This window comes from Cyprinodon tularosa, unplaced genomic scaffold (assembly GCF_016077235.1).
Source record: "Cyprinodon tularosa strain WSP-4 unplaced genomic scaffold, ASM1607723v1 ctg1105, whole genome shotgun sequence".
NCBI lineage: Eukaryota > Metazoa > Chordata > Actinopteri > Cyprinodontiformes > Cyprinodontidae > Cyprinodon > Cyprinodon tularosa.
In genome coordinates, this window is record NW_024037900.1 from 112,068 (window position 1) to 132,641 (window position 20,574).

At 40.4% G+C, this 20,574-nt stretch overlaps 1 long non-coding RNA gene and 1 pseudogene across 1 annotated transcript; one reads left to right on the top strand and one right to left on the bottom strand.

The window, feature by feature from the left end:
• LOC119791753 overlaps window positions 1-20,574 on the bottom strand; it is an 88,419-nt pseudogene that overhangs the window by 8,204 nt on the left and 59,641 nt on the right.
• On the top strand, window positions 2,534-6,296 carry LOC119791762. The gene is made up of 4 exons (XR_005281899.1): window positions 2,534-2,630; window positions 3,060-3,239; window positions 3,328-3,530; window positions 3,602-6,296. It is a non-coding gene; the product is annotated as an uncharacterized LOC119791762 (long non-coding RNA).

The window sequence follows — 20,574 nt, forward strand, 5'->3', positions numbered from 1 at the left end:
AGGGGCGTCTCTAGGTTTAAGAGACAAGGGTGGCTCAGCCCCTAGAAGATAATGCGCGCGCACAGTGCGCGCCGAATTTTTTCAGTGCACCTGCTAAGGCGTTGTCTAAGACAAGGGTGTAACTTTGTGTTGAAAGTTGGTGGGGACGGCTCATAAGGAAAGGGAGCTACCTGCGCGACGCCTTTTTTTTTTTTGTTGGAAAGGATAAAGCCAAAAAAATGCGAATAACATTTATCAATTTAATGCTTACAGTTGAAAACATAACTGTTACAATATTCACTTATATATTTTGTGCAAAAAATATTACATAAATCTAAACAGACAGTACAAATCAAAGAAATCAAATAAATATATCAATTTTGTAGAACATTTATTGGCGGTCAATTTTGGGTCACTTTTTAAAATTAATTTACTTTTAAACGAAGACTCGGACAAGATCTTATGGGACCTTAAGCAGAATATGATTAAGCAACTCCGTCTTTCTGTCAAGAACATCCACCAGCAGGGTATCCAGGGGGGGATTTACCATTAGGCAATACTAGGCAGTTGCCCAGGGCCCCAAGTTCTGGGGGCCCCATAAAACTCTGTTTCCATGTATGGTTAATACAACTAATCCTTATTTGTGCACATTAATTATGTTTTTGATAAAAATCCTTTGGCTAAAATGCCATCAGAACGCTGATAAATAGAGAGGAAAAAGGGACAAGAAGAGAGGGACAAAACCTAGAACAAATAATGGATGTCTATTCTATTAACATTTCTCTATCTGTAGAATGGGTCTGTTTTATGGGTTTTCTTCTCAGGGGGCCCCCTGCCTGTCTTTGCCTAGGGCCCCAAATTTCCTAAATCCGCCCCTGAGGGTATCAATACTGATTTGATAGAATCTGGGAGAGCGGACTATGTTCAACCATCCATTTTCTTTAACCTTATCCCTCAGTGGGATCAGGAGGTGCTGGTGCATATCTCCAGCCACGTTCTGGGTGAGAGGTGGGATCACCCTGGACAGGTCACCAGTCTGTCGCAGTATGTTCAACCAGCTTAAAAGTAATCGCTAATCAGATTTATTATTTGCACTTTTACTAAGTGAACTTTCTAACTCCCTTAAATCTGAAATTCCAATGCCAAAATTGTTTAAATCTTTTATCTTTGGACCCCCTGCAGAGTGACGTCACACCTGCAAGATCCTATCCTTACCTTCCTGCTAGATTGCAAAAAGCAGCTTGCTCATGAGTTGTCAACTTAACACGCTAAATCTTAAATGTACGTGGCAACACAACACTATCAAAGTCAGGAGAAAGTTTTAAGTAAAGCCGGGATTAAAACAGTAGCTACAAGAAGCTTCAAATAAAAGGTGTTCTTTATGTTCAACCTAAACACCAACTCCGACAGACCATCAGTAGAGCAGGTGTTTAAATTAATCAATCACTGCTGCGAAAGCTTATAGCAGTGAAAGCTAATATACCACAGCCATCACTTAATAAACGCAAAATAAACAACCCTCTAAAAACGGAAAACTGTAATGGACTGAAAGTCCTGTTTTTTATGTGGGAAATTATTTGCGTGTGTTTTAGTATAATTCTGATATATTGGCGCTGTTGTCTGTTTCTATGGCAACGATACTGAATGTAGTGTAGCTTAGAGACCTGCATGGGTCGAGTTTTACCAACCCGCACCCGCCCGAACCCGTTAGGATGACTACCGAACCCGACCCGCGGATATCTTCAATTCAAATGTTATGGGGAGAGGTTGGAGGGGGGTGATGGGGAGAAAGCGAGAGGCAACAGATTCTTTTTTCTGAGTTTTTGTCGGGGTTTGTGGACGGTGAGCAGCGGGGAGAACTTTTTTTATTTTCTTTCTGAGGAGCGGCATGAATGGGGTTTTAATCAGATATACACAGCACCGAAAGCAAAATACGTGTACAAAATATTGGTGGGGACATGTCCACACCAGTCCTTAAGGAAGTTACGCCTATGATTGTTCAGATTAACTTGTCTTCTTTATGGCTTTTATTCGGTGCTTTACTGCATTTGTTTTGGGAAAATATGAGGAAAAAATAAATAAAGAAAAAAAAAATATTTTTTTTAAAATCGCAAAATAATTATAGGGTGGCTAATGCCAAAGAAAGGGTGACTGAAGCCACCCTTAAATAGGTCTAACGACGCTTATGGCTGAAACCCAAACAAACTGCATCTCTGCCACTTTAACTCTCTTGGCCTTGGCCAATTACTATTTTATGTTATAGATTTTATAGTTCTGATTAATTTAGTCTTTTGTGCTTGTATGTTTTTTGAGACTGTGTAATGGTGTTATGTTGTTTCACTGTACAGCGCTTAGGTCAATTAAGAAATTTCAAAGTGCTTTATAAATAAAGTTGGATTGGATTGGACTTTATCTACAACTCTATAGTATGTTAGCCTTAAAGGAAAGTGGGAAAGAGCACGAGCCAACGCTCCTCCAACTTTATGGATTGAGTACTACATTTCCCAGGATTCCTAGCGATCTGAGTTTGCGCAATATGTTTTGCACGGCCCTGGGTCCTGACAGTGTATGTTTGGTGTTTGTTGTTGTCAAATCAGGAGTGGAAAAGAGAAAACTCTACCTAGGCGTTAACTGTGAACATATCGCATGAGGTAAGGTTTTTAACAGCGCAGTTTGTGCGCTCTGTGTTTGTCTCCGCTCTCCTCCTCAGATGTTGTCTTTAATAAAAGTCTTCACAGCGAGCTAACCAAAGAGACAAGCTAGCAGCTGCACTCAAACTACCCAGCGAAAGTCTAATATAAAGAGCTAGAGGGTTTCAGTTTAACAGTTTCCTCCAGGAAATTTATTTCTGGACAGATTAAAGATGTTTTGGAAGGTGAGCAGGATCCACCGCTGACTGATAGTCCCCATTAAATCAAGCTAACTACCTGTGGTCAGCTGGCTAACTCACAAACAATAACCCTATCTGGATATGAAAGCTGTTGTTACTTGATATGTTGCTTGTTTAAGAAAAATTAAAGGGTAATTTTGGTTTTTAAAAGCTTCAAGAGAATAAATGTTTTATTTCTCTGTTAAACAAGACAGAATGGGCAGGAAGTGATTGTTGGGATCTGGAGTTCTGCCACCTTTCTCCAGCAGAGGGCGTCCTGGGTCTCCTGAGCTGAGTCACCTGCACACCTGAGGCTCATCCTCTCATCAGGAGACCAACTACTTAAGCAGCGGCCAGACCTGTCTTCAGTGCCAGAGTGTTGCCAGTTATGGTTAGCAGAACCTGAGCCAAGCCTGCTGATCTGAGACTCAGAGGAGTATTCTGATCCCTAACCTGTTTTTGTCTTCTCTGCTTCCTAGGCCTTCCTGCCTGCCCTGACAGCCAAACCTGAAGAACCTCAAGCTGAGTTTGTTCCTGTTCTCAGGAGAGAACCTTGGCTGATAACTGAAAGTCTGAACTCAGGTCTGTAGTCAAGCTCTGCCGCTGCTAGCTCTCTGCAGAACCCTCAAGCTCTGGACCCAACTGGTTCCCTCTCTCACTGCGTCAGTCTGAATCTCTCCAGGTACAGATCAGTATCTGACTGTGTCAAGATTCCCCAGACCTCTGGCTAACCTAATTATCCCTTCTCTACAGAGAAACCCTTTTGAAGTCATTCCAGACCAGAATCAGTATTTGATATTGTTTTGTGCTTTTCAAATAAACTGTTGAACAACACAGAGGAAGCTGAATATGTGACAATGGAGGCAGTTAAGCTTATGCTGGAGCAACAAAAGGATCATTATGAGGAGCTGTTGAAGAGGCAGGAGAAGGCCTTCAGTGGCTTTTGTCAAATGATCCTGGACTCTGTGAACAAAAGGGTGGATTCACTTGTGGGAGAGGTGCAGGAAATAAAGTGAGTTTAAACTACTCACAGAAAGACATTGATGACGTAAAAAAGCAAACACAAATTCAAAAGACTGATTTGGAAGTAGTGAACAAGGAGCTGAAGAGTTTTAAGTCTGAAATGTCTGTCAAGGCCTATGATGAAAAAATAGACTACTTGGAGAATCAGTCTAGGAGAAACAACATTGTGATCACAGGACTGGGTCCAGATAAGCCTGAAGAGACCTGGGAGGACACTGAAATCAAAGTCAAAAAGTTATTCACTGAACAACTGAAAATGGAGGCCCCAGTAGAGATTGAGCGTGCTCACAGAAATGGAAGGTTCAGGGGTGAAAATGATAGACCCAGATCCATAGCGGTAAATCTGCTGCGCTTTAAAGACAAACAGCTGATCATGGCGCGAGCAAGAGCCCAGCTGAAAAACTCCTCCATATACATTAATGAGGACTTTTCAGAGAGAGTGAGGAAGAAGACAGCAGAGTTGTTACCTGCTCTAAGAGAGGCAAGAGCGAGAGGTGACTATGCAGTCATCAGTTATGATCGCTTGATTGTTAAACCCAAAAGCAGGGATTGAAGGTGGAAACATGCAATATGATGGCATCACATTGTTAAATATGCTATAATGTACCTCAAACAAACTCATGGATCTAAATCTACCTAAAAAAGGTGTGAGAATTGCTCATATTAATGTAAGGAGCTTAAGAAACAAAGTACATGAATTATACAGTTATGTTCAAAAGGAAAGAATAAATATTATGGCTGTATCGGAGACCCATTTGGATCAGACAATTGTTGATAATTGTGTGGCTATATCTGACTACAATATTTATAGATGTGATCGAAATCTCTTCGGAGGTGGAGTTGCTTTTTACATACAAAGCCAAATCCCTGCTAAGATTAGGACGGACCTAATGGTTCCTACGGTTGAATGTTTATGCTTAGAAGTAAATATTCCTTTTTGTCGACCAATTATTGTTGGATGCATCTATAGGCCGCCAAATTCGAGTGCACTGTATGTTGATGAAATGTGCTCTATTCTGTAAAACATGTCTAATTTGGGTTATGAGATGTATGTGTTGGCAGATTGTAATATTGACTGGCTCTCTAAAACTTGTCATCTTAAGAAAAAGCTAAAAAGCACATTAAGAATCTGTAATCTTAAACAGATTGTCAAACAACCAACTAGAATATTCTGTAATGAATCTGGGCATATGTCCTCAACATGCATTGATCACATATTCACAAACCATAGCTCTAGTTGCTCTCAGGTAGTTTCTTTTCCAGTTGGTTTTTCAGATCACAATATAGTGGCTTTAGCCAGAAAATGTAAAGCGCCAAAAAGTGGGCCAAAAATAATACTTAGAAGAAGTTATAAAAATTTTAAGGTGGAGGAATTAATCAGTGATTTGGAGGAGATAGATTGGAGCCTTGTGCTATGTACAAAAGATGTGGATTTTGCAGTGATTTGTTTCTCTCAGTAGTAAGTAAGCATGCACCACTTAAAAGGCTTACAGTAAGAGCAAACAAAGCCCCATGGATTGATGATGAGCTTAGACAGAGCATGGCACATAGAGACTCCCTGAAAAAAGAAGCCTGTGTTTTAGGCAAAGTGGCATTTCCTGTGAAATGGGAAGCTTATTGTAAAGAGAGAAATAAAGTGACTATGCTCAATAGAAAGAAAAAAAGGGATTATTATAGAAAGTCGATAGATCAAAAGAAAAATGATGGTAAACAACTGTGGAATACCTTGAATGAATTAATGGGCAGAAGCAAAATTAAGACACCAGCATTTTTAGAAGTGAATGGACTTTTTTTTTAAAAGGTAAAGATATTGCAGACCATTTTGGTAAATATTATTATGATAAAATATATAAGTTAATGAATGACACAAAGTGTTACAGCAATCTGGGCACTTCATCTCAAATAATCAATGATTTGATTGTTAAGAATAAAAACTGTCATTTCACATTTAAATTGTTAAGCACAGATAAAGTTAAAAGTTTGCTTCTAAGTTTACATGAAAACAAACCATCAGGAATGGATGAGATTGATGGCAGATTACTGAAAATGGCTGCAAGTGTGATAGCTTCACCAGTCTGCCATTTGTTTAATCTAAGCTTGACAGAAGGGGTCTTCCCTCAAATGTGGAAATCTGCTAAAATACTTCCTCTTTCAAAAACTACCAATGTTAGCCTCTCTGCAGTCAATAGTAGGCCCATTAGTATTCTGCCTATACTTAGTAAATTGCTGGAAAAGGTTGTTTTTGGACAGATTTCAACATATTTAAACTGTAACAAATTGATTTTTGAATCACAGCATGCATATAGGGAAAATCACTCGACATGTACAGCCCTTACAGAAATGACGGAGAATTGGTTGTCTAGCATAGACAAAAAACTGATAGTTGGTGCAGTGTTTTTGGATTTTAGTGCTGCATTTGATTTAGTGCATCATCAAATGTTACTTGAAAATTTATCGGCATACAGATTTGGTGCCACTCCTCTGAAATGGATACAAAACTATTTAACATCTAGATCACAATGTGTGTTTTTTAATGGAAGCTTCTCATCACCTCAACAAATGCAGTGTGGTGTACCACAAGGCAGTTGCCTAGGACCATTGCTTTTCTCAATTTTTATTAATGACATGCCATTTTTCCTAAAAAGGTGCAACATAACTCTTTATGCAGATGATTCTACACTTTACTTTGCAGCAACAAAGATATCAGAGTTAAAAGAAACACTGCAGTTGAATTTGCAGGTGCTTCTTGCCTGGATTAATGAGAACAGACTAACCTTGAATGTTTCAAAGACAAAGTGTATGTTATTTAAAGCTAGGTATAAAAAATGTGATGATAAACTTGATATTGTACTAAAGGATATGGACATAGAACAGGTTCAAGAGGTGAAACTACTTGGAGTAACATTTGATGAGCAGCTATCCTGGGAAAAACATGTAGATATGATGGTGAAAAATATGGGAAGAAATATGTCTTGTATTAAAAGATTTAGATCTTTCATGACCTCAGCCTCAAGAATTTTGGTGGTTAAATCGTTAGTGCTGTGGCTCAGAGTAGAGGAGAGACTAAAATGTAATGTTTTGTGTTTCCTGAGGAATATTATTGTTTGTGGAAAACCTTCTCTTTTGTTCAGTTTGTTACATTATGTGAGAAATGAGCACAATTATTCAACCAGGCAGGCAGCTTCTGGTCATTTGACTCGACCCATTCCGAGAACAGGAGCAGTGTGCAGGTCTGTGTTGTTCAGAGCTGTCACTCTGTGGAACAAACTGCCTCATAACATCTCGACTGCTACTACGAAAGGTGCATTTAAAACACTTAAAAAAAAAACACTTTGTTGATAGCCATAATATATGAATATTTGTGTAACATATTGTACTGTAATGTGATATAATTTGAAATGTATCGTGGTTCTTATGATGTGATCATTTGATTTGTTTTGTGTATCTGTATAATTTTAAAGGGACCCCAGGAAGAGTAGCTGTCAAATTACCGACAGCTAATGGGGATCCAAATAAATAAACAAACAAAATAAACTTTTACCCCTGTCTCCGTGGTGTGTTCTGCATTTAAGTTTGATCCCCATACCCAACATGACAGAACACTCTGGCCACAAATAAAAACCCAGCAGACCACCTCCGGAGGTTAATCGAGGAGCAAGCTGCGCAGATTCAAGGACACGCTCTAGCCCTCCGTGAGTTAAACACACGCCTGGAACATCAAACTCAAGTTTTTTAGGATTTTGCAGGCTACGAGAGAAATGCTAATGCAGCACCTGCTCAACATCCGTTTCCAGAGCCACGTCCGCCTCAAAGGTCAGATTCTGTGACGTCACTTCCGGAATTCCGTCCGTCTCTTCCAGAGAGATTCTCAGGTACCCCAAATAAATGCAAAGGATTTTTGTTCCAATGCAGATTACTTTTTGAACATTCGCCTACCAGTTTCTCTAATGACAAGAGAAAAATAGCCTTCATTTTGTCTCAACTTTCAGGTCGAGCCCTAGAATGGGCGGAGGCAAAATTTTCTTCTGAATCCAGTTTTCTCTGCACATTTTCCGAATTCATAACTGAATTCTCTCAGGTCTTTAACCAAGATTCAGACAAATCTATTGATTCCCGAGCTCTGCTCAGATTAAAACAAGGAAGTCAGACGGTGGCAGATTTTTCTATTGACTTCCGAGTCAAAGCCGCCGCTTCTGGTTGGAATGAGTGTCCGCTTAAGAGTGCTTATTTTAAGGCCTTAAATGAAGACATCAACGACGAACTTGCTACAGTTGACGAACCAGCTAGTTTGAAGGATTTAATCAAGTTAACCATTCGGCTGGATAACAGACTTCGAACTAGAACCAGATCAAGGCAAGGAAGCCATGTTTTTTCTGCTACTGCCTCCGCATCTAACTACACATCTGTTTTTTCTGAATCCCCAGAGTCCAGTACCAGACCTAGAACTAAGAATCAGTCTGTATTCGCCCCTGTTCATGCACTCACTTTGTCTCCTCGTCCACAGAAAGACCCGAGGTTGAACCCATACAAATTGGCCATACTAGGCTTTCCAATGAAGAGAGACAGCGAAGGTTCCAAGGGAAATTGTGTCTTTACTGTGGTGAGCCCGGCCATTTCATTTCCTCGTGCCCAGCTAAGTCAAAAGCCGGGGTCCGTCAGGGGATGTGAGGAGTCTGACGGACCATCTACAATCTGGAAAATCTCCTCACCTCCTGTTACCTGCAACTCTGTTCTCCTCTTATCAAACTCTAACTCTTTCAGCCTTTATAGATTCTGGATGTGAGAGAAATCTAATTGATGCTAACCTGGTTCAACAGCTCAAGGTGGAGACTGTTCCTCTGAAGAAGCCCCTCAGAGTCTCTGCCATTGATGGAAAAAAGCTGCACCAAGTCACACATCAAACCCGGCTGTTAGAGCTCCTGATTTCTGGTAACCACAGAGAGACTCTAACCTTTTTTGGCTTTCCTTCAGCATGTTCATCCTTAGTACTGGGATACGAGTGGCTGGAGCTTCACAACCCCCACATCAATTGGGCTGAACGCCACATTGATTGAGTCTTGGTCTGCTTCTTGTAATGTCTCCTGCCTCCGTTCTGCAGCTCCTGCTATTCAGTCTCCTAGAGGCGGGGGGGAGATGGACCCTCCTGACCTTTCGTCCATTCCATCGGAATATCACGATTTGGCTCCAGTCTTCAGCAAGGTCAGTGCGATGTCTCTTCCACCTCACAGACCATATGACTGCGCCATTGATCTGTTACCTGGAGCTCCCCTTCCCAGCAGTAGACTGTTTAATATCTCCAAACCTCAGAGAGAGACGATGGAGAAATACATAAACGAGTCACTGGCTGCCGGTATCATCCGACCATCTTCTTCCCCTCTCGGTGCTGATTTTTTTTTCGTGGGGAAAAAGGATGGTTCTCTTCGACTGAATCAAATAACCATCAAAAATAAGTATCCCTTGCCTTTGCTAGCATCAGCCTTTGAACCAGTCCAAGGGGCTACTGTGTTCACTAAACTTGACCTAAGAAATGCATATCATCTTCTTAGAATAAGAGAGGGAGATCAATGGAAGACGGCATTTAAGACACCCATTGGCCAATTTGAATACTTGGTCATGCCTTTTGGGTTGACAAATGCTCCAGCCTATTTTCAAGCCCTTGTAAACGACGTTCTCAGAGATTTCCTCAACGTTTTTGTTTTTGTATACATTGATGACATCCTGATCTATTCCAAGAACCAGTCTGAGCATAAGAAACATGTCCGTCTAGTTCTCCAGAGACTGCTTCAAAATAAACTTTTTGTAAAAGCTGAGAAATGTGAGTTTCACCAACCTTCTGTCACTTTTCTAGGGTTTGTGCTCGAGGGCGGGCAGGTGAAACCATCTGAAGACAAAATAAGAGCAGTTTTGGAGTGGCCCACCCCCGAGAACCGCAAACAGCTTCAATGATTCCTGGGGTTTGCAAATTTCTATCGACGATTCATCAGAAACTACAGTCAAACAGCTCAGCCTCTCACAGCTCTGACTTCAGTCAAGAAAACATTCCACTGGTCCGCACACTGCATGAAAAGTGGGATTTTCGTCAATATGCGGCACTGTAGATTGTCGTGGAACTTCAGGTTAGCGGCAGTTTACGACAATTTGCAGGCTTCACCGAAAACTCCCGTAAATTGTCAGAAATTGACGTGGACTCTCTTAGGCAGTGTTCCCCCCATGCCTCCCCCCCATGGAATTCTAGGGGAGGCTTTAACATGTAAATGAACATGCTGTGAGCTATACAAATGCAAATCAGGGTTGCAGGGGGGGTTTTACTCCAAGTGACATTTTTCTAAAAGGTAAGAATAGAAAGAGATCAGGCTCAGTATAGCCTCTTACATTTTAGCTTGAATTGATTTATTTAATTAAAGTATAGAGACCAAAACAGATCTTTAGCTGACAGAGCAATACCTTTAGAGCAGTAATTATAAAAAAAAAAAAAATTGCATTTAAGATAAAAAATAAAATGTTGTCTGTCAATATGCTCAATTCACAATTACTTAAGTGGAAAAGTTTCAAGAAATGAGTCTGAGATGATTCACTTTATAACATGGCGCATTATCCTGTTGGAAGTAGCCATCAGAAGATTGGTACACTGTGGTCATAAGGTCCGGCCAGGTCAAGATCCGCAATTGCAATCGCACCAAACAGGACAAAGAACATCGACAAATTCCGGTTCGTCAAATTAAAATATAGCAGCAACAGATCGGTGACTAGAAATTATAGCACAATTCTTATATATACAAAAAAAAAACTAACACCGTTTATTTAAATGATTGGATCCAAACTATTGGTTATTCACCAACGAGGAAGCAGATTTCTCATCTCCATCAAAATATTTATTTTATACCGAGGGACTTAAACTTTAATCAAATCCATTCAAAAGAAACTTCTTATTACAGGAATGAAAAGAGATGTTTGGGAGAAGAGAACAAGTTCATTCAAAAAAAGCAGTTTTGAATTATCCTTATCCCCGTTACAAAAATCTACAAAAATATATATATATATTTGGGCAGAAACTGAACATATGCTGGATGATGGTGAGATTTTTTTAATATGTCATAATTAAATTAAGCGCTCACAGGGTTCATACAGGAATGAGTGACTCTAATTTAATGCTATTTTAATGCTATTTGAAATGATTTTAATGCCATCAACAAGAACCATGTACACAAGTTATTAGTGTACATGAAATACACTATATTGCCAAAAGTATTTGCTCACCTGCCTTGACTCACATATGAGCTTAAGTGACATCCCGTTCCTAATCCATAGGGTTCAATATGACGTCGGTCCACCCTTTGCAGCTAGAACAGCTTCAACTCTTCTGGGAAGGCTGTCCACAAGGTTTAGGAGTGTGTTTATGGGAATTTTTGACCATTCTTCCAGAAGCGCATTTGTGAGGTCGCACACTGATGTTGGACGAGAAGGCCTGGCTCTCAGTCTCCGCTCTAATTCATCCCAAAGGTGTTCTATCGGGTTGAGGTCAGGACTCTGTGCAGGCCAGTCAAGTTCATCCACACCAGACTCTGTCATCCATGTCTTTATGGACCTTGCTTTGTGCACTGGTGCACAGTCATGTTGGAAGAGGAAGGGGCCAGCTCCAAACTGTTCCCACAAAGTTGGGAGCATGGAATTGTCCAAAATGTCTTGGTATGCTGAAGCATTCAGAGTTCCTTTCACTGGAACTAAGGGGCCAAGCCCAGCTCCTGAAAAACAACCTCACACCATAATCCCCCCTCCACCAAACTTTACACTTGGCACAATGCAGTCAGACAAGTACCGTTCTCCTGGCAACCGCCAAACCCAGACCCGTCCATCAGATTGCCAGATGGAGAAGCGCGATTCGTCACTCCAGAGAACGCGTCTCCACTGCTCTAGAGTCCAGTGGCGGCGTGCTTTACACCACCGCATCCGACGCTTTGCATTGCACTTGGTGATGTATGGCTTGGATGCAGCTGCTCGACCATGGAAACCCATTCCATGAAGCTCTCTGCGCACTGTTCTTGAGCTAATCTGAAGGCCACATGAAGTTTGGAGGTCTGTAGTGATTGACTCTGCAGAAAGTTGGCGACCTCTTCGCACTATGCGCGTCAGCATCCGCTGACCCCGCTCCGTCAGTTTACGTGGCCTACCACTTCGTGGCTGAGTTGCTGTCGTTCCCAAACACTTCCATTTTCTTATAATACAGCTGACAGTTGACTGTGGAATATTTAGGAGCGAGGAAATTTCACGACTGGATTTGTTGCACAGGTGGCATCCTATCACAGTTCCACGCTGGAATTCACTGAGCTCCTGAGAGCGACCCATTCTTTCACAAATGTTTGTAAAAACAGTCTGCATGCCTAGGTGCTTGAATTTATACACCTGTGGCCATGGAAGTGATTGGAACACCTGATTCCAATAATTTGGATGGGTGAGCAAATACTTTTGGCAATATAGTGTATAAAGAAGCTGCAAGCAGAGTTCCATGACTCCTGTATGTATGTAAACACACACACACACACACATATATACGTATATATATATCCTCTAGCTTTTTCTCCGCCTGGAGCGATATAATATATCTGACGAATTTGTTTTTATAAGCATTTTTTATTAAAGGGATAGTTCGGGATTTTTGACATGAATCTGTATGGCATCCCCATCACCAGTGTCATGCAATCACACTGACTTACCCCTGGCAGCGTCCTGTGAGCAGAGTTCTCGTCCAGTTTTGGTCAAGCCGAAAGTAGTCCGGCAGGTTTGCTAGACCCAGCGAAATAAAACGTTTCTCTTCCCAAAACATTATGTGTTCAAAAGAGTGATATTTTTGCATCCCAAAAACATTGTAGTGGAAAAAGTCACACGTCGTTATCAATTGGTCCTATTTTCTCTCTGTTCGTATCAGTGCGCGCCGTCATTCAGACAGCTAGGGCCTACTAACCTGACAACAGCCAGATGCATGTCTCCCTCCGCCCAGCTAGGAGCTAGGCGGAGGGGGACATGCATCTGGCTGTTGTTGAGCTCGCTGTCTGAATGACGGCGCGCACTGATACGAACAGAGAGAAAATAGGACCAATTGATAACGACTTTTTCCACTACAATGTTTTTGGGATGCAAAAATATCACTCTTTTGAACACATAATGTTTTGGGAAGAGAAACGTTTTATTTCGCTGGTTCTAGCAAACCTGCCGGACTACTTTCGGCTTGACCAAAACTGGACGAGAACTCTGCTCACAGGACGCTGCCAGGGGTAAGTCAGTGTGATTGCATGACACTGGTGATCGGGATACCATACAGATTCATGTCAAAAATCCCGAACTATCCCTTTAAAGAATTATAAATACTTCGATAAACATATTTAAATAATTTTAGTGCCAATTAAGGCCTTGATTTAAAAAAAAAAAAAAGAATGATTTTTTAATTATTTTTATTGATCCGCGGACACCCTGGTTCATCTCGCGCATGCTCTGTACGATCTCCAAGAAACTCAGAGCGGCGCGGCTGGATCCACAGTGGAGGATGGATGCTTTGCTTTGTGCAGGCGGTCTGGAGCGGAGTATGTCGGATTTCGGGGTAAAACTCCTCTTGGACGCGATGGCGACTCTGCATCGAACAAGACGAACTCAAAGAAGAGATGCTAGCGGTAAATATATGTTCGATTACTGCCTGCTAAGCTAAAAGCAGCCTAGCCTAAGCTACGGCTAATAGCAGCCTAGCCTAAGCTACGGCTAATAGCGGCTAATAGTAGCCTTGCAAGAACAAGCTTTACAGTGGGCGCTGGTTGGAAATGGACACTTCACTCACGCTCCGCGTATTTCACATATTGTGTGAAAAACATGTGACTACTATAGCCACTAGGTGGAAGTCTGAGTCCATTTCGGCGTCCCATGAGTCAGAAGTAGATAGGTCAATTAGCAAACTGGGATGGGCTTTACATGTTCCGGGCTGTTGGTGTAGAGGTTAGATGGAGTAGTGTGCAGCTTTGAAGGTTGAGGGTTCGATCCCACCTATGGACAAATATTTTTCAAATCTTTTTTTAAATCACTTTTTTTATCACATTAGACCATAGGGATTATCATTCTTCATTTTTATCTTACTGTATATATAGGTATATTATATTGCATGCCTTATAGCCACAGTGTTTAGATATTTTTATAATTGTATTTACCCTATTCCATATTATATGTGTCATGGTCTGGCGGTGTTTGTGAATGAGAGATGGTGCGGCTCGGCTCATGTTCACGTGAAGCAGCAGATATGCAGCCCAGATGAGGAATTACTCGCAGTGAGTTTAAGACTTTATTATCTGCCGCGGGAGTTTGGTCACGTGATCGTGCTGTGCGTTTCCAAAGCGTGGTAAACAAGTTTCAGACTAGAGTCTGAGACGGGAGTGGATTTTCACTCCTGTCCCATCCCGCTCCGGAAGCAGTGATGGTTTTTGGGTCGTGTAGTTTTTTTGACTCACATTATGGTGTAGGCTTCAAGGAAAAAAAACTACAAAATGGCGGCGCCGCGCCAGTACTGAATTTTTTTTCTTTCTATTTAATTTTATTTTTTGGCATCGATCCTAGTTTTTTTTTGTTATTATTGGTTTGCTCCTGCTCCCGTCTGCTCCCGTTAGTGTTTAATACTGTACCGTCCCAATCACGTGATCGTTACTAATACTGACTCCCATCCCACAATACTTCAATGTCTTTTTTAAATTTTTTGACAATATGATCATTAGACGGGTAAAACTTATGAATTATTTTTAAATGATATTGCTTTAATTTTGGTGGTCAGCAAACATCGGTTGGGTAAGAGCCAGACCTTCTTCCAGTCAATGTTTTGCACAAATGTATTCCAGTATGCAGGGCCGGATTTAGGAGGATGGGGGCCCCTGGGCTGGAGTCAGGATGGGGGCCCCTGGACTAGAGTTAAAAAAAAATATATATATATATATTTATATATATTGTATGTGTGTTTGTTTTGTTTTAGAGGATAAATAACGTGCAAATACCAGAAGAAATTGCTCCAAAGACTTAGGCATAATCTATAGGAGACATAGGAATTTTGTATTCTTCTAGAAACTCTTTATAAGAGTAAAGAAGACCCTCTTTGTTAAATAATTGGTCAACCAAAATAATGTTATTATTAAACCAATAAATAAGGATTTATGTTTAAACAATATGTCTTTATTGTTAGATTTGTTAGAACAGACTTCTTCACTCTGCTCCACTCTCCCCACACTCAAACAATACGTCACGCAACCAGGAACAATAAAAGGCTGGACCTTTTTTATGCAAATGTTAAGGATGCATACACCTCTGCCCCCCTCCCCCCGCTGGGTCGTTCAGATCACAACCTTGTCTACCTGCCCCCCATTACATTCCACTGGTGAGAAGGACAATTGCACAGTCAGTGAAAGTTTGGTCGGATGACGCCACTGAGGAGCTGAGGGATTGTTTCAGCACCACAGACTGGAGCATGTTCAAAAGCCTGACTGAATGCATCACTGACTACATGACCTTCTGTGTGGAGAGCATTGTGCCTAAACCAAGTTTGCAGATGAGTTAAACAGCTTCTTCACCCGGTTTGACTCCCCTCACACTGGTCCCCTCCCTGCCCTCAACTCTCCACACACTTTCAACCACCAGCCCCCCAGAGACCTTTCCCCCCCACCGCCGCCACTCCCACCAACCCCCGACCCATCCACACCTCTAGTCGTGCCTTCCTCCCCCCTCACAGTAACACCAATGCTAGAGGAAACTTATTTGGAAAATTTCTGAAATGTTTGCATTTCTGGCCTCTAATAGTATCTTTGATTCCAATTATCTCTAAAAGTAATAAAGCCAAACACTTTAAACTTGGTAGATCTATGGAGGGTCCTAAAAATATTCAATCCCTAAAATATCGGCCAGATTGGAGCAGTGGTTCAAACTTATTTGGAAAATTCCTGAAATTTTTGGCCTCCAATACTAGCATCTTTAACTTCAATTATCTCAATAAAGCTAAACACTTCAATTTTCACAATCGATACAAACATTCCCACATATGTCCAATCTGAAAGATTATGAGGATATGAGCAATTGTTGTGAAGAAATCTTTATTTAAAAATCTAAAGCAGCTTTGTTTCCAACACAGTGCTATTTAAACAAGTACACAGCGGGATCTAATTTGTCATTTCGATAACATGTCAGTTTTAGATTATGAACAAAATTAAAAACAAATATGTTGCATATACTCTATATTATCCTAATTATGTACAGCATTATAAAACAAAATTACAAGCAGGTTTATCAATACAGAAGATCCAACAATAACTGCCTTGCTCTTTCTCCGACATTGTATAGTGAGAAAAGTGGTTTTCACAAGTCTCACCATGCTTACTGCACTAAATATTAATATTAAGAAAATATTTACAAATTCTACAATGTCTAATAAGGCATCATTATGAATGTCAATGATGGTTACAATGGCTGCGTCTCAATTCGCAGGCTGCCTACTTCGGAGTGTATGTATGTATGTATATGTATGTGTGTTTAGGGAAATAACATCTTTCATTTATTATTTTCATGTTAATTTACACTTTGGGTAAGCTTGAAAAAGTAATCTCCAGGTTACCATTCCAAAGTCTTTTTCTGTAGAATTTCATCAATCCATCCAAATCATCAAACATTCCTTTTTTCTAGCTTTAAAGAAACACTACAGAAAATATCATTTAAATTGTTTTCCTCTACTTTAGAAATGCAAAGATCCAGGGACAGGGAAGCCCACTGCAGTCACCTGGCCCTGGTTTGTCCTCATGGATGAGGTATTAGGACAGAGGCCGTCTTTTGCCCCACCTGTCCTAATTGCCTCCATCCCTGAGGACACACCAGAGCTAGATGCTGCAGAGGCTGAGCAGCACACAGATGAGCTTGGAGTCTTCTGACTGCGAGTGGGACATCATCTGGGGGGTCGGGGTGCCTCTCTCCACTGTTCACCACAACGTCCATCAGGGTTTGCAGGGCTGACCCAATCGACGGCTGCCATGTTACTAAAAAAGACGGAGAAAATAATGACTTTACTAAAACTGTTTTCATAACCCTGAAATAAGAACAGCTGAAATGTGATTCTACTTGCCATCTAAATGTAAAAGTGGTCGGGTAGACCCTCCTCCAGAGCAGACACCTCGGCAGACAGCTGGTCCCTCCATGGAGCACCACTGACTGCTTTCAACACGTTCTCCCCCTCCTCATCCTCTGGCGCCGTGATGTTACCGGCTCCCAGGAAGATGTTGTGCAGGACAGCAAATGCCGTTATGACCTGTAGAAAAAAATAGACAAAAACATTTACTTTTATTCAGTCATCTATCTTTTTTTCATTATCTTTATTACATGATTTATTAGAATATAAATTGTACTTGATCTAGATCCACTATTTAACTTATTTTTTCCTTTTTATATTTAGATTTTTTACCTGTATTATGTTTTGTTATATATATAATTGCAAATAAAATCAGGCAGTAAGGGGATAACAATTTAGACAAAAAAGTATTTATTTCTCAACAGTTTGGCTTCTCAACACAACATTAGTGATAGTGAAAGTAGTGATTTAAGTCAGTTATTTACAGGGTTTGTACAGATTTAACTATTCAATTCAAATGACTAAAGTTACAAACAAATAAATTACAAACCTACAAATAAATATAAAATTTGATATTTAAACATATTCATCAATCTGCTGACAAGCGTTTATTTAATAACTGGTATACAGTGATGGGCAGTAGCGCCGCTACATGTAGCGAAGCTATTAGTTTAACTACATTTTCCAGTAGCTTGACCGTAGCGTCACTGCTTTATTTATCAAGTAACTTTCCAGTAGTGACATTATTGTTTTTATCAAGTAGCGACGTAGCGTCCACAAACACTACAAAATCCAGGGCAAAACTAAGAAATGAAACCAGGTTTTCTATTTTTGAAACAACAATCGGAGTTATTCGTTGGACATTCACGCATGAGCCTCTATTCTGCCTCTCCTGCCTGTATCTACAAAACATGCGCATGCGCACGGCAGTGGAACTCAATGAACGACACCCGCAGACACAGGATGGAGGAGGAGACAGGAGCAGAGCGCCTTATCTTCAGAGATTTTGAAACTTGTTGAACCCTCTGATAAAAAGTACGTGATCAAATTTCGGTTCTTGGCCATAGAGAGCTCATGTGGCCAAGACTAGCCATTTGTTTTACATAGCCAAACACTCATAAAAACAAGCAACTGCAGTCAATTTTTTAAAATAAAAATGAGAAAAATATATCAGCTTTAACTTTATTGGCGCCTTTAATTTCCAGATAGTTCAATCTGATGAGGGCCACTAAGATATTCTCATTAGAGAGCAGTAGCCAAACTTAGATATTGTATTTTCATGGCCTAATTTACCAGACAGGATGTTTACATATATCTGTTTTAAGGCTTATTTGCAGAGATAAGATTTTTTTAGGTATGGAGGAACAGCTCTCCCATAATATAAAAATAAATACAAAATAAATACATGCTCAATAAATAAATAAGCATTGAATTAATTAACCCCCAAAATACAATGAATAAATATGTAGGTAGAAATTAAATTATACAGTGAGACATAAATGTATTAGGGCTGCAACAACGAATCGATAAAATCGATAAAAATCGACTTTTAAAAGCGTTGGCAACGAATTTAATCATCGATTAGTTGTGTCGCACGATTAATGCGTCATCCGCCGCCGCCGTCATCCGGGGGAAGAAAAAAAATATGGCGGAGCGAGTCAGCGCCGCAGTTGCAGTGTTGCCAACTCAGCGACTTTTCAGACCCCTCCAGCGACTATTTTTCAAAAAAGCGACTAGCGACAAATCTGGCGACTTTTTACGGTGTCACTGGCGGCTTTTGCCTGCCGTGGGGCGCCTCCCCAATCCCAACCCCTTTCTCCCTCTCCCACAGGAATCCCTCTCAGCGCTGCAGTCAGAGCCGCAGGATTTTAGTGAGGAGTTTACCCTCAGCGTCCAGACTGCAAATGAAGCGCACATGTGCCTGGATTGACGGAGCAAATTGATCACAATAATTAAAATAGCCTGCGCTTTTTAAAGTGAAAAAAATCGTAACATGCAACTTTTTTAAAAACAAATGAACATGGCACAGAAGCACCACTGTTATGACGCAGCACCTGAAAAGAAAACACGTTGGAGCCTTCAATGGCAGTGAAGAGAGCTGATCAGCAGGATGAGCGGCCATGTTTGTTTGGTTTTAAAATGGGGAAACGTAACGTTAGTTTCTCAGGTAGCTCATCTGATGCTTTCCTTACCGTGTTAGTAGGTTACAGACAGTGATAAGGTTGGCTACTTATTTTACTTTTAATTTCATTTGAATTAGCTTAAGCAGCGTTTATATTTTCTTTAAAAATAAATTAACTTGCAAATTATGAGGGCAAGGCTTTTAAAGTTTAAATCTTCTGGCAAAGATAAAGTAAAGAAGATCCTGCAATTTATGGAAGTAAAGCAGAATAAAATCCAGCAAGATCAGTAATATGTCAATTAATTATCTGCCACATTCCCATGTAAATATCTGTCTTTGGAGGATGTGTTTTTTTAGCACCCCTAGTTCTCTCATTTTTATTCGAAATACAATTTATAATTTGAATCACAGGGCTATTTTTATCTCTATGGTTCAGTATTTTCTCAAGTAGCAACTTTAACTGCTATACTTTCCTGTCTTAAAAGGCAGAACTCTTCTAGTCTAAAAAAACCTCATTTGTTGAAATGGGGATGACATAACACAGTGTAAAAATTGTTTTATGATCAGCATAATAAAAAAAACTAAAGTATTTACTAGTAGATAAACAATCTGATGTTATTAGAGCCAAATTAAAGGTGCTGTGTAGTGTTCTACACATGGAGACATGGCTATGAGTTTGCATTCAATGGACATCTCTAGGGAAAACAAAACCCTACAAAAGGCATCTTATTTCTTTAGGGTCTCCCTTAAAGAAAACATCTTCAGACCTCAATTAAACAGTCGATTCAAGTAAGAAATGAAACTGTTTACAAAAAAGGTGAAAAAATAAAGAAGCTAATTAAGAGATATATACACTTATGTCTCACTGTATAATTTAATTTCTACCTACATTTTTATTCATTGTATTTTGGGGGGCAATTAATAGAATGTTCATTTATTTATTGAACATTTATTTATTTATGTATTTATTTTTATACATGATAGAGCTGTTCCTCCATACCTAAAAAATCTTATCTGTGCAAATAAGCCGTAAAACATCTGAACACGTACTTTTTATCAGAGGCTTCAACAAGTTTCAAAATCTCTGAAGATAAGGCGCTCTGCTCCTGTCTCCACCCTGTGTGTGTGGCTGCGGGTGTCGTTCATTGAGTTCCACTGCAGTAAGCATGCGCATGTTTCATAGACACAGACAGGAGAGGCAGAATAGAGGCTCATGCGTGAATGTCCAGCAAATAACTCCGTTAAACTATTAGTTAAACTAATAGCTTCGCTACATGTAGCGGCGCTACTGCCCATCACTGACTGTAACATTCAGTAACTGCACGTGCTTTACATATAACGCTACAGCGATACATTGCTGACAAGCATATGAAAGCCAGACATCTTTTGCTTCGCGGTAAAAGTAAGAAATTAACTTACCATTGTTGCGGAGTCTCGCGTGTTCAACAACCTTCT